Source organism: Adiantum capillus-veneris, chromosome 1 (genome assembly GCF_014529385.1).
Source record: "Adiantum capillus-veneris isolate H3 chromosome 1, ASM1452938v2, whole genome shotgun sequence".
In the NCBI taxonomy this organism is placed as follows: Eukaryota; Viridiplantae; Streptophyta; class Polypodiopsida; order Polypodiales; family Pteridaceae; genus Adiantum; species Adiantum capillus-veneris.
This window is the reverse complement of record NC_140931.1, coordinates 107,496,813-107,510,569: the sequence shown is the minus strand read 5'-3', so window position 1 is coordinate 107,510,569 and position 13,757 is coordinate 107,496,813.

Genomic DNA, 13,757 nt, shown 5'->3' with positions numbered 1-13,757 from the left:
AGGTTAATGGTGAGATCGATACTCCAAAAAAAATGCTAAGTTTTTTTCAGCTCATAAGGCAACTTTGTGGATATATAGCACCTAGAAATTCATTTTCATACTCTTCAAATAATTCAAGCAAAATGGTCACTTAACAGGACACAAAAGTGTCCAAGGACATAAAAGTGTCCTCTTACCATTCTAGTGTTAACACGTAGTTCTTCTTAATATAATGACATAGAGTGTACAAGTGGTGTATCTTGAGACCAAACCACTCGTGCTACTAGGGATAATATGTTAGACAAGTGGTGAGCCTTGAAATAAAACCCCTATGTACAAAATAAAATGGGTTTAGGGTATTTAAATGGATCCTAGCTTGGAGACATGGTGGAGCTTGCTTCTCTCCATGTTTCAATGAAGCCTATCTTGGAGAAATGGTGGAGCATCCTTCTCTCCATGTTTCAATATAGCCTAGCTTGGACAAGTGGTGGACCTTTGGTTCTCTCTATGTTTCAATAGAGCTAGCTTGGACAAGTGGCGGACATTGAAACAAAACCCCCATGTAAAACATATCATGGGTAGTTCAAGTTATGAGAAATAATACCATTTAAAATATAACCTTATAGGTTGGACAAGTGGTGGACCTTGAAACCCAATCCTTTTTAATACAATGACATAGAGTGGAAAAGTGGTGAATCTTGAGACCAAACCTATCAAGCTACTAGGGATATTAGGTTGGACAAGTGGTGGACCTTGAATGTACATCCCCTATGTAAAAAATATCATGGGTCTAGGGTGTTTCAATGGAGTCTAGCATATTGGATACATGGTGGAGCTTGCTTCTCTCCATGTTTCAAGTGGTGGACCTTCAATTATTTTCCCATCCCTAGTTTAGACAACCCATACACTTTGCAACTCTAAAGGTTGGACGAGTGGTGGAGCTTTGTTTATTTCCATGTTTTAATGGATCCTAGCTTGGACAAGTGGTGGACCTTGGAAAAAAGTCCCCCTGTACAACATAGCTGATTTTTTTCATGTTTTAATGGAAGAGAGCTTTGATAAATGGTGGAGATTTCTTATCTCCATGTGGATTTTAGAACTAGATTGGACAAGTGGTGGAGCTTTGCTTTTTTACTCTTCATAATACAATGATGTATAGGTTGGTTAAGTGGTGAATCTTAAGTCCAAACCTCCCATATTACTAGAGATGATAGGTTGGACAAGTGGTCAACCTTCTATCATTTCTTCATGCCTATAATTAGACAACTAGTAGAACTAGCATCTTTCTATGTTGTCTAGAGTTGAGCTTGGACATGTAGTGGACCTTGCTACTCTCTTCCCTTGGTTTATTAGTTTGAAGACTCATTATATATACTTGCTTAGATCTATATACTTACTCATTAGTTAGGTTACAAGTAGGTATGTCATTTTTTAGCCTCAAGGGACTTTGAATATTGAATAGTAAGAAAGTCAAGTGGTGGTTTGAAGATGTTTTGCTTATCTAAACTAGACTCTAACTCTATAATAAGTTTCTTAAGTTCCAAGAATTGTCCTATCTAGGCTCCAAAAGAGTCTTAATTGGTTTGTGCTAGATTCTAACTTCCTTGATGGGGTAGAATCCTAGAAAAATGAGGCACTATAAGTTTTACCTTAGCTCAAATGGATTTTCACTTAAACTAGACTGCAATTTGGCACTCTAGTATCTTTGTCTCGATGGAGTTTAACACTAGATACATAGTAGTGATATTTAAGCTTCATGTCTCTTCACGTGATCGAGATATGAGACCATACTTTCAAGGTCACCACTTGTCGTACCTAAAGACCAATGTGAGACATGGGTGCAAGAAAGCCATCTGATATTGTTTTAAGGACTATTACATAGACAATCAATAACTTAGGTAAAGCAAAAAGACTTGCATCTTTCACAATTAATAACTTAAGTATAGCCAAAAAGACTTGGATCTTTGATAATGTTTTTCAAACTAAAAAAGCACAATCTAATGCTAACAAAATTATAAATCAAAATTGAAAGTTTTGAACAAGAAAAAGATCAGTAAATCTTAATAAGAAGGATACTTTTCATTTCATTTGATGATTACAAATTAAAAGAAAGTCTCTCAAGAAATTGATAAACAAAAAATGTAGGTGGCTGCTTTATTATTTTGAGCAAAAATATCAAAATCGCTATTGATTGAGCTCCATCTAGTAGTATCCTTTGTAAGATCCTGTAGGAAGGAATAAAAAGAAAGATTTGTTAGATACCATGCACATGAGTGTTCAAGCATGTGTATCAAGAATATATGACATGTCACTAGTACCTTAGGGTTGGTTTCTATCCAACCTTAGAAGATTGTAAGCTTTCACCTTATTTATATAAGCCTTTGTTGTGGATGCCTTCAAAACTCCTTTTGTGTTTCAACCCAATTGCATAGCTAAAGTGGTCAATTGTGATGCCTTCATGCTTTCAATGGGTGTACGCTCCTTTGCCAAGATCTCTTGTATTTGGGCTCTTCTCATTTCATTGCGGTGGCTTGTGTCACTTGCATCTTCAATGATAGTTTCATCTTTGTCACCTTTTGCAGGTGGTATTCTTCTTGTAAAGAACACTTTAGCTGAACAAACATCATTTTTTTGCTTCCAATACTCCATGATTTGTTTGTATTCACTATCATTTGTCACTATAGGTTGTCCACAACGATTAGAAGCAATTAAATCACGCACATCCCTTCTCTCATCAAGTTGAAACAAGTATGGAAGTAGCTCCTCCAAGAGCATATTATCAACCATCTTCTCAGCATCAAATTGTGGTGGAAAAATGAAATTGTTTGTTGCTGGTGAAATACATCCCTTGTAAGGAGAGTCATCAATAAGAATTTTTCTTTGTGGATCACATTCAAACCCCATGGAAATTTTGGCTAGAGGCTTGAACATTGCCTCGACGTTTGGATTGTCGGGTCTAAACAATTTTTGAGTTTGAGCGGTGTAGCAAACATCTTGCAACCAAATTGCAAAGAAAGGCAATGTATCCTCAGCTAGATTGTTAGTGTTGCAAGGATTTGATACACATTATTCCTAGTAGCTCTCGACCAGATTGCAACATTAAACCTTTGTAAAATAGTCTTCAAGAATTGGATGCAACGTGGCCTGAGTATAGTATATCTTTTTGAATCCATTTTCACTGAGTTGTGGTGTGAGGATGGTTGAGGGGAACGTTCAAAAATAGACCATTTAAATCCAATATAATTGTAAGCATGGATTTCTCAACATCTACACTACATGAAGTAGTAGCAATTGGCAATAGCTGGTGAGTGGACTTTTCAGTCTCTTTTCATTCCACTTATTCAAGTAAGATAACTCCACTTGTTTAAGACCGTAATGTTTGAATCCCCACCACTTGTCCAACCTACACATTGATTAAATTCTGGTAAGATTTATCACAAATCTAGAGTAGAATCAAGATTCTATGGCCAAGGTAATCAAATAAGTTAGACAACACACAAAGCATAAGAGCACTCTAGATTCTCGTTGAGCATAAACTAAACAATAATCAAATTTTATATTAACTTGAGATTTCATCCATGAAAAATGAAAATGATGCATGTACTTGAGATTTCCATCCATGTACAATACTTTATAATGTCAAGTAAAGTCATAGTCAGCAAACAACTCTTCTCCTGCTTCAACTTGTGACAAATAGTCTCAATGCATACATGGCCATATTCTTCTAACTTGATGCGTGAAGAGGTGCATTTATGCCAAGGTGGAAAATTTGGATCAAGTGTATAGCGTACGTTGGGACAGACATTTGTACTGTGAGAACTATTTATATAGCCCGAAACATTTCCTTCTTCAACCAACCAATAATGTATGATTGATCTTCCTCTTCTTCTATGTTTGGATCCTCTAGAAGAGAATATTTATAAGCTCTTGGAAATATTTTGCATATCTTTTTCCAGTCTTGAAATCTATACTTATGCCCTCCATAGTTTAGAATAATCACACCACTTTCCAGGGTAGTATGCACAAATAGCCCATAACTAGCTCCTTGAATACATGAAAGTCGCACTTCAAAATCCACACCGTTAATATGGAAAATTACATCTTTGGGAATAGGAAAATTTTCCCAAAAGGATCTTCATTCCAATCATAGTATTAAATACATCTAGTTTTCATATCACTTAACTCCTTTGTGTCTGCAAAAAGAAGAAAATATTATGCATAAAATAATGACAAGATCAAAGAAAGTTATCATTATTTTATAGTCCAATAGGTCCATTGTATGGAAGACTTAGAGTGCCTCTTACATGGTGCCTCCAAGGTTTCCAAAAAATAAAATCATTGAAAAAAAAAGTCCACTATGTCTCTAATCTATTGCCCATTTGAAGCATAGAGAGAACCAAGGTCCACCACTTGTCCAAGCTAGACATGGAGCATTGACACAAGACCCAAGACTTATCCAAGAACCCTATAGTATATGTGGTAACATGGGATGCGTTGATGCAACAAAAGTAGTCTAGCATCCTCATCCATCTCTTTTTTCTTGTAGCATAGAGGGATTAGTTTCAAGGTCTATCACTAGTCAAAAACTACACATAGAACATTGATACAAGGTTCCACCACATGTGAAACCTATCATCTCTAGTAGCATGGACGGTTTGATATCAAGGTTCACCACGTGTCCTACCTATACTCTATTGTAGCATAGAGATTCTGCTTTGGTGGTACTACACTTGTCCAAACTTGGCTTGTTGTTGATATCTGGAGGTAATAAAGGGTCCTCCACTTATCCAAGCTAGGCATATAAAACAATTGCAAGGTCCACCATGTGTACAACATATGATTGATTATAGCATGCATGGTCTTATTTCATGGGAAACCATCTTCTCTCCGACATCTATCCAACCTCGGCTCCATTGAAGCATGGAGAGAAGCAAGGTCCACCATAATATGTTGTAAACGGGGGGTGTTTTTCAAGGTCCACCACTTGTCTAAGCTATGGTCCATTGGAACATGGAGAGAAGCAAATCTCCACCACTTTTCTAAGCTAGGATCCATTGAAATATGGAGAGAAGTAAGCTCCATTGTTTGTCTAAGCTAGGCTCCATTGGAACATGGAGAAAGCAAGCTCCACCACTTGCCTATTATTGCATAGAGGTTTTGGCTTTAAGGTCTACCACTTGTCCAACCTTGTCTTCATGTATGGAGATAATCAAGGTTGCAATGCTTCTCTAAGCTAGGGACATAAAAGAGTTTCAAGGTCCACTACATATATGATCTATGATGGGTTGTAGCATGGGAGGTTTCATTTTAAGGTTGACCACTTCTCAAGCTCCCCTTGTCCAACCTCAGATCCATTGAAGCATGGAGAAGATAGGTCTACCAACTCTCCAAAATAGGCAATAAAATCTCTATAAAACCCATGAACTGTTAATATATGCTATGCTGTGGATTTTTGTTTGAAGGTCCACTCCTTATCCAAGCTAGAATACATTGAAGCATGGAAATAAGTAAGATATATCTCTAGTCCAAGATAGGATCCATTGAAACATAGAGAGAATCAAGGTCCACCACTTATCCAAGCTATGCATGGGTAATTGATATAAGAACCACTACGTTTTCACCTATACTATGCTCTATCATGGATGGTTTCATATCCCACCAATTTTCCAACCTATTTAATATGTTGTGTTATGGAGGTTTTGTTTCAAGGTACTTCACTTGTCTAAGGTGGGTTCCATTGAAGCATGGAGAGAAACAATTTCTACCACTTGTCCAAAATATGCTCCTTTGAAACATAAAAGCAAGGTCCACCACTTGTCCAAGCTAATGTTTCTCTCCATTGAAGAATGGAGAGAAACAAGGTCCATTGAAATATAAATGCAAGATCCATCACTTGTCCAAGCTAATGTAACAAACGGGTGTTGGTTACAAGGTGCACCACACTTGTCTAAACTAGTCTTCATTCAAGGTCCACCACATGTCCAAGCTATATGATCTTGGTTTGAAGGTCTACCACACCTCTTGAAATTAGGATCCATGTAAGGTCCACCTTTTGTCAAGCTATTCCTTAATCTATGCTCTAATTGATTACTTATGCTAGTTCTCAAAGTCCAAACATAAGCTCCCTTCTACAAGGTTAGTTTAAATTTAGGCTCCAACACCTGTCTAAGCTAGGTTCAATTTATGAAGCATCACCATTTAACCATGCTAGGATCTAATGTATCATATCAAGGGGGTATTGATAAAAGGTCCAACACTTATTGAGTTCAAGCTCTTAAGTAATTAAGTCTTTGTGAGTATTAAATGTTATAGTTTTAGTCTAAAGATCCACCATTCAAAAACTCAAGTAATTTACTATTTACATTCAAACCTTGAATGCCTGAGATAAAAAATACAAACTCAATCAATACTATATAAAGAAAAATCTAACATTAAGAGTATCAAATCAACAAGAAACACTAACATGCACAAAAAACTCAAAACATACGTGTCTCCGTTTCCAAAAAGTCCTCCATTGATAGAGGATGTTGTTCTTCTTCTTCTTCTTCTCTTCGTGGAGAGCACTCCTTTGTAATAGGCACAGTGTCATCTGATTGCAAAGTGGATTGTTGAAGTCCAGCCCATTTTTCTATATCTTCATGAGACTTAACAAAGTCTAGCAGCATGGTCTCCACGTCTTTTGCCTCCTCCACACTATCAACTAAGCATATAACTTCTTTTTTCTGTTGTATTCCTTCTTGTGCAACCAAGGAGCCATCACCAAAAACATCAACAAGCTTGCGGTCTTCAAAACAATATGTACAAATGTAGTGTGGCAATGATGGAGCTTTGAAGTTTATCTGCTGTGATATTTGGATTTGATTTCGCAAACTTCCATCCTACAGAAAACATTGTCTCTTCTTTGTTTCTAGACATGTGCTACAATGCATATACTCCTGGAGATAGTTGAAAATCTAGATTCATTGGAACTAGAATGTCAATGCATTCCACCTCTGGATGACTATCAACTACAGAGACAAATTGTCCAACATCCTTAAACAAGCTGTCATTCTCCTTTTTGGCAATAAATAGATGCCTTATGAAATTGTGCACCCTCTATACCGTGTATGTCCAAATACCATTTGATAAGACCATTGCAAGTATAGTCAGCTGAAACAGCAACCCTTCCAACCTGTTTTTTGGATCCATCTTTCCTGAAACAAAAAAAACCGAATGTTATTTTAACATATATATTTTTGTAATGGATTAAGTTTGTGTGCATACAAGGTCGACCACTTGTTCAAGCTAGATCTAAACAAGTATACATAGTGATCCTTTAAGCTAGTAAACTAAGGGAACAGAGAAGCAAGGTCCACCACTTGTCCAAGCTCAGCCCTAGACAACATGGAGAGATTAGAGGTCTACTAATCGTCTTATATAGGCTAGCTCTATTCAAACATAGATAAAGGCAAAGGTCCACCACTTGTTCAAGCTACGACCCATTGAAACATGGAAAGAAGGATCCTCCACCATTTGTCCAAAATAGGCTCCATTGAAACATAAAGAGAAGCAAGCTGCACCATGTGTTCGAGATGCTAGGCTGCATTGAAATACCTTAAACCCACGATATTTTGTATATGTGGGGTTTAAATTCAAGGTCCACCACTCGTCCAACCTATTATCCCTAGTAGCATGAGTGATTTGGTCTCAAGATTCACCACTTTTCAACTCTATGTCATTATATTAAGAAGATCTGTTTGTTAAGGTCCACCACTTGTCAATCCTATAAAGCTATATCTTAAAGTTTATTCTTTCCCTCCACTTGAGGTGACCATGATAGGTTCTACATGGGGGTTTGGTTCCAAGGTCATCCACTTGTCCAAGCTAACTTTATTGAAACATAGAAAGAAGCAAAGGTTCAACACTTGTCCAAACTAGGGTCAATTGAAACATGGAGAGAAGGATGCGCCACCATTTTTCCAAGATAGAATCCATTGAAACATGAAGAGAAGAAAAATGCACCATGTCTCCAAGATGCTAGGATCCATTGAAATACCTTAAACCCACGATATTTCGTACATGGGGGGTTTACATTCAAGGTCCACCACTTGTCCAGCCTATTATCGCTAGTAGCATGAGTGGTTTGGTCTCAAGATTCACCACTTTTCCACTCTATGTCATCATATTAAGAAGATATGGGTGTTAAGGTCCACCACTTGTCCACCCTACAAGGATATATCTTAAAGGGTATTCTTTCTCGCCACTTGGAGTGACTATGATAGGTTTTACATGGGGGTTTGGTTCCAAGGTCCACCACTTGTCCAAGCTAGGTTCCATTGAAACATGGAGACAAGGATGCTCAACCATTTGTCCAAGATAGGATCCATTAAAACATGAAGATAAGAAAGCTGCACCATGTCTCCAAGATGCTAGGCTCCATCGAAATACCTCGAACCCACGATATTTTGTACATGCGTGGTTTACATTCAAGGTCCACAACGGGTCCAACCTATTATCGCTAGTAGCATGAGTGGTTTGGTCTCAAGATTCACCACTTTTCCACTCTATGTCATTATATAAAGAAGATTTGGGTATTAAGGTCCACCACCTGTCCAACCTATAAGGCTATATCTTAACACTAGGTTGGTAACCTAACAGGACATAAAAGTGTCCTTTCAAGGTTTTGAAAAAAACCTCCAAACCCATAGTAGATCCACTCATTTTGTAAAATCCTTTCATGAGGTTATAGTTCAAGGCCTACTACACATGGAAAAAATAAGAAACTTGTAAAATTTCTCATCTTTTGGTCACACCAAGCCTCCAAAGTTGATGGACCAGTACATTTTCATCAAAATAGTCATTTCTTACGTTTTGTTGCATAAAAATAAGATTAGGGATTTTTTTAGGACTTGAGATAAATTCCCTAGTTAACTTGAATGGGTTGGTGATTAGAACATATGATTGCTTCTCACTCACTATTTTTTGTTTTGCAAAAAGAAATAGGTTCAAAAAAGTTGAATTTTTACCATTCTACAAACCTATCATCAATGTTTCTATAGCCACGCTCAATACAAATAATATATGGATGTTTTCTTAGTTCCCTATTGTCCTTCAGGTTCATAAGGAGCCATGGAGCATGTCAAAAGAATAATACATATCTTACCAAGGAGAATCTTGGGGACAAAGATGAAGTGCTAAATACAGCAAACATGAAAAAACTGGGTTCAACATTATGAGTTGTAGAATCCCATAGAAACTATTCAATATCTAGCCAAATTTGATCCTTATGACTAGATATGGTTACTACCTACAAAATGCATGTAGTTGTCACAGGAAACTAACAATATTGAAAAAGTTATACTTGATATACTAGAATGTTTCGTTTTCTTCTATAATTGAAAAAATCAACCATCATTGTCTACTATGCAAAATAGGGTATTAGGTGCCCCAAAACTCAAGGAATATTAGCTTTATGTTACAATATGCGACATAGAAAATCAAAACTACATTTGGATATCATGAAAGCCACCAAAAAAATAATAGAAGAGCTAAAATTGGCTAAAAAACAGGATTTGACAATTTTTGTAATTTGGTCATAACTTACAACTTTAACATTTATTTCTCCCTAGAAGCATCAGGACATGTTGAGGACTACTAAAGATAGTTCTCTAGCATTATAGACCTCACAAACATGAATTCTAGAGTGGTATAGTTGAAAAAAGTTGAAAAAAGCCAAAAACAGGACCCGTTTTTTCACACAGTTTAGGTTGTGAAATGTTGTGCGAGGACAAGGTTAAAGATGGAATTGATATTCCAAAAAAATGTCGAGTTTTTTTCAGCTCATGAGACAAATTTCTAGACAGATAGCACCTCAAAATCCATTTTGAAACTCTTGACATAATTCAAGGAAAATGGTCACTTAACAGGACATAAAAGTGTCCCATTACCAACCTAGTGTTAAAGGGTATTCTTTCTCACCACTTGGAGTGACCATTATAGGTTTTACATGGGGGTTTGGTTCCAAGGTCCACCCCTTGTCCAAGCTAACTCTATTGAAACATAGAGAGAAGCAAAGGTCCACCACTTGTCCAAGCTAGGGTCGATTGAAACATGGAGACAAGGATGCTCCACCATTTGTCCAAGATAGGATCCATTGAAACATGAAGAGAATCAAGATGCACGATGTCTCCAAGATGCTAGGCTCCATCGAAATACCTTAAACCCACGATATTTCATACATGGGGGGTTTACATTCACGGACCACCACTTGTCCAACCTATTATCGCTAGTAGCATGAGTTGTTTGGTCTCAAGATTCACCACTTTTCCACTCTATGTCATCATATTAAGAAGACATGGGTGTTAAGGTCCACTACTTGTCTAACCTATAAGGCTATATCTTAAAGGTTATTGTTTCTCCCCACTTGGAGTGACCATGATAGGTTTTACATGGGGGTTCGGTTCCAAGGTCCACCACTTGTCCAAGCTAGGGTCCATTGAAACACGGAGACAAGGATTCTCCATTATTTGTCCAAGATAGAATCCATTGAAACATGAAGAGAAGCAAGATGCACCATGTCTCCAAGATTCTAAGCTCCATCGAAATACCTTAGACCCACAATATTTCGTACATCGGGGGTTTACAATCACGGTCCACCACTTGTCCACCAACCAATTATCGCTAGTAGCATGAGTGGTTTGGTCTCAAGATTCACCACTTTTCCACTCTGTGTCATTATATTCAGAAGATCTGGTTGTTAAGGTCCACCCTTGTCCAACCTATAAGGCTATACCTTAAAGGGTATTATTTCTCGCCACTTGGAGTGACCATGAAAGGTTTTACTTGGGGGTTTGGTTCCAAGGTTAACCACTTGTCCAAGCTAACTCTATTGAAACATAGAGAAAAGCAAAGGTCCACCACTTGTCCAAGCTAGGGTCCATTGAAACATGGAGAGAAGGATGCTCCACCATTTATCCAAGATAGGCTCTATTAAAACACGAACAGAATTCAGATGCACCATGTCTCCAAGATGCCAGGTTACATCGAAATACATTAAACCCACGATATGTCGTACATGGGGGGTTTATAGTCAAGTTCCACTACTTGTCCAACCTATTATCGCTAGTACCATGAGTGGTTTGGTCTCAAGATTCACCACTTTGTCACTCTATGTCATCATTTAAGAAAATCTTGGTGTTAACGTCCACCACTTGTCCAACCTATAAGGCTATATCTTAAAGGGTATTCTTTCTCAGGACTTGGAGTGACCATGATAGGTTTTACATGGGGGTTTGGTTCCAAGGGCCAACACTTGTCCAAGCTAGCTCTACTGTAACATAGAGAGAAGCAAAGGTCCACCACCCTTGCAAGCTAGGGTCCATTGAAACATGAAGAGAAGGATGCTCCACCATTTGTCCAAGATCGGATCCATTGAAACATGAAGAGAAGCAAGATGCACTATGTCTCCAAGGTGCTAGGCTCCATCGAAATACCTTAAACCCACGATATTCTGTACATGGGGGGTTTACATTCAAGTTCCAGCACTTTTCCAACCTTTTATCGCTAGTAGCATGAGTGGTTTGGTCTCAAGATTCACCACTTTTCCACTCTATGTCATTATATTAAGAAGATCTAGTTGTTAAGGTCCACCACTGTCCAACCTATAAGGCTATATCTTAAAGGTTATTCTTTCTCCCCACTTGGAGTGACCATCATAGGTTTTACATAGGAGTCTGGTTCCAAGGTCCACCACTTGTCCAAGCTAACTCTATTGAAACATAGAGAGAAGCAAATGTCCAAGCTAACTCTATTAAAACATAGAGAGAAGCAAATGTCCACCACTTGTCCAATCTAGGGTCCATTGAAACATGGAGAGAAGAATGCTCCACCATTTGTCCAAGATAGGCTCAATTGAAATACAAAGAGAATCCAACTGCACGATGTCTTCAAGATGCTAGGCTCCATCGAAATACCCTAAACCCACGATATTTCGTACATGGGGGGTTTACATTCAAGGTCCACCACTTGTCCAACCTATTATCGCTAGTAGCATGAGTGGTTTGGTCTCAAGATTCACCACTTTTCCACTCTATGTCATTATATTAAGAAGATCTGGGTGTAAAGGTCCACCACTTATCCAACGTATAAGGCTATATCACTACAACACTAAATGAAGATATCGACGCGCCTATATCAACGGCCATGCATTTCCACGCCTATATCGATGACATTAGCGGGCGCCGATATAGGTGTTGCTATACGCGTCGCAATGTGCATCGATATACGCGTGGAAAGGTTTATTTGCCACGCGTATAGCGACGTGTATATCGACGCCAAGAAAATTGGGGGAAAAAAGCAAAATCCGCGCACAGGGGCCATTTTCGCTTGCTCGGGTCTTGGCCGAAACTTGTTGCACAAATATTATGTCCATCTCCACCCTCCCCAACCGCTCTCTCTTGCTCTATCTCTCTCTCTCTACCTCTACATCGTGTGTGTGTGTGTGTAGGAAAGAGAGAGAGAGAGAGAGAGAGAGAGAGAGAGAGAGAGAGAGAGAGAGAGAGAGAGAGAGAGAGAGAGAACGGTGTGTGTGTGTGTGTGTGTAGGAGAGAGAGAGAGAGAGAGAGAGAGAGAGAGAGAGAGAGAGAGAGAGAGAGAGAGAGAGAGAGAGAGAGAGAGAGAAATGTGTGTGTGTGTGTAGGAAAGAGAGAAAGAGAGAGAGAAATGTGTGTGTGTGTGTAGGTAATCAAAGAGAGAGAGAGAGAGAGAATTAATGTATGCTTAGGAAATTAAAACTAAAGAAAAAAAAATTAAAGAGAGAAATGAAATGAAATGTTATATTAACGTCTTCGAAAGGCCAAAGTGACCTATGAGACATGTGACTAGAAAGTTACAATGTGATGGATCTGATACAAAGTCAGAGTAAGAAGATGACAAAATAAAATATTATGGAATCCTAAACTGCTGGGTGTGGACTAAACGGCTAAACGAGCTAGTTGGTATAGGTAGATCTCCTCCATGGTTAGTACTCTGACCGGAGGATGTGCATGTTGAGCCAAAGTGACCTAGCTAGATCCTCCGATGCAGCCTCTGTCGATGTTGTGTAGTCCTCCGCAATCGTGGGCGTCTAGATCTCCCTAGATCAGTCGCTCGTTCGATCACTAGAGAGATAGGGAAGTAGAGAGCGAGAGAGAGAGAGAGGTAAGTAGAGAGAGAGAGAGAGAGAGAGAGAGAGAGAGAGAGAGAAAGAGAGTTATATATATATATATATATATATATATATATAGAGAGAGAGAGAGAGAGAGAGAGAGAGAGAGAGAGAGAGAGGGGAAGTGGAGCTCCAGGAGTTATGGTAGAGAAATAGGAAAATAGAGAAATAGAGAGAGATAGGAAAATAGAGAAAGAGAGATAGCGAGAGCGAGATCGAGAGAGAGAGAGAGAGAGAGAGAGAGAGAGAGAGAGAGAGAGAGAGAGAGAGAGAGAGAGAGAGAGATAGCGAGAGCGAGATAGATCGAGAGAGAAAGAGAGATAGCGAGAGCGAGAGCGAGAGAGAAAGAACGAGAGATAGCCCGTACGTAGACAGAGAAGAAACTATGGAACTAAAAGAGGCAAAGGGGTTTTGCCTGCTACATGCATTGCCATGTACACCTGGGAGTGCACGTATGTGTCTACCCATATAGGATTTGACCAATAAAGACAAGATTTTGACCCGGTGGTCCTGATCTCCGTACACCTTTAGACCGACGTGTACGGAGATTGGGAAAGACTAGAGAATGCGAGGTAGTTTACATTGTGAGGAGCAT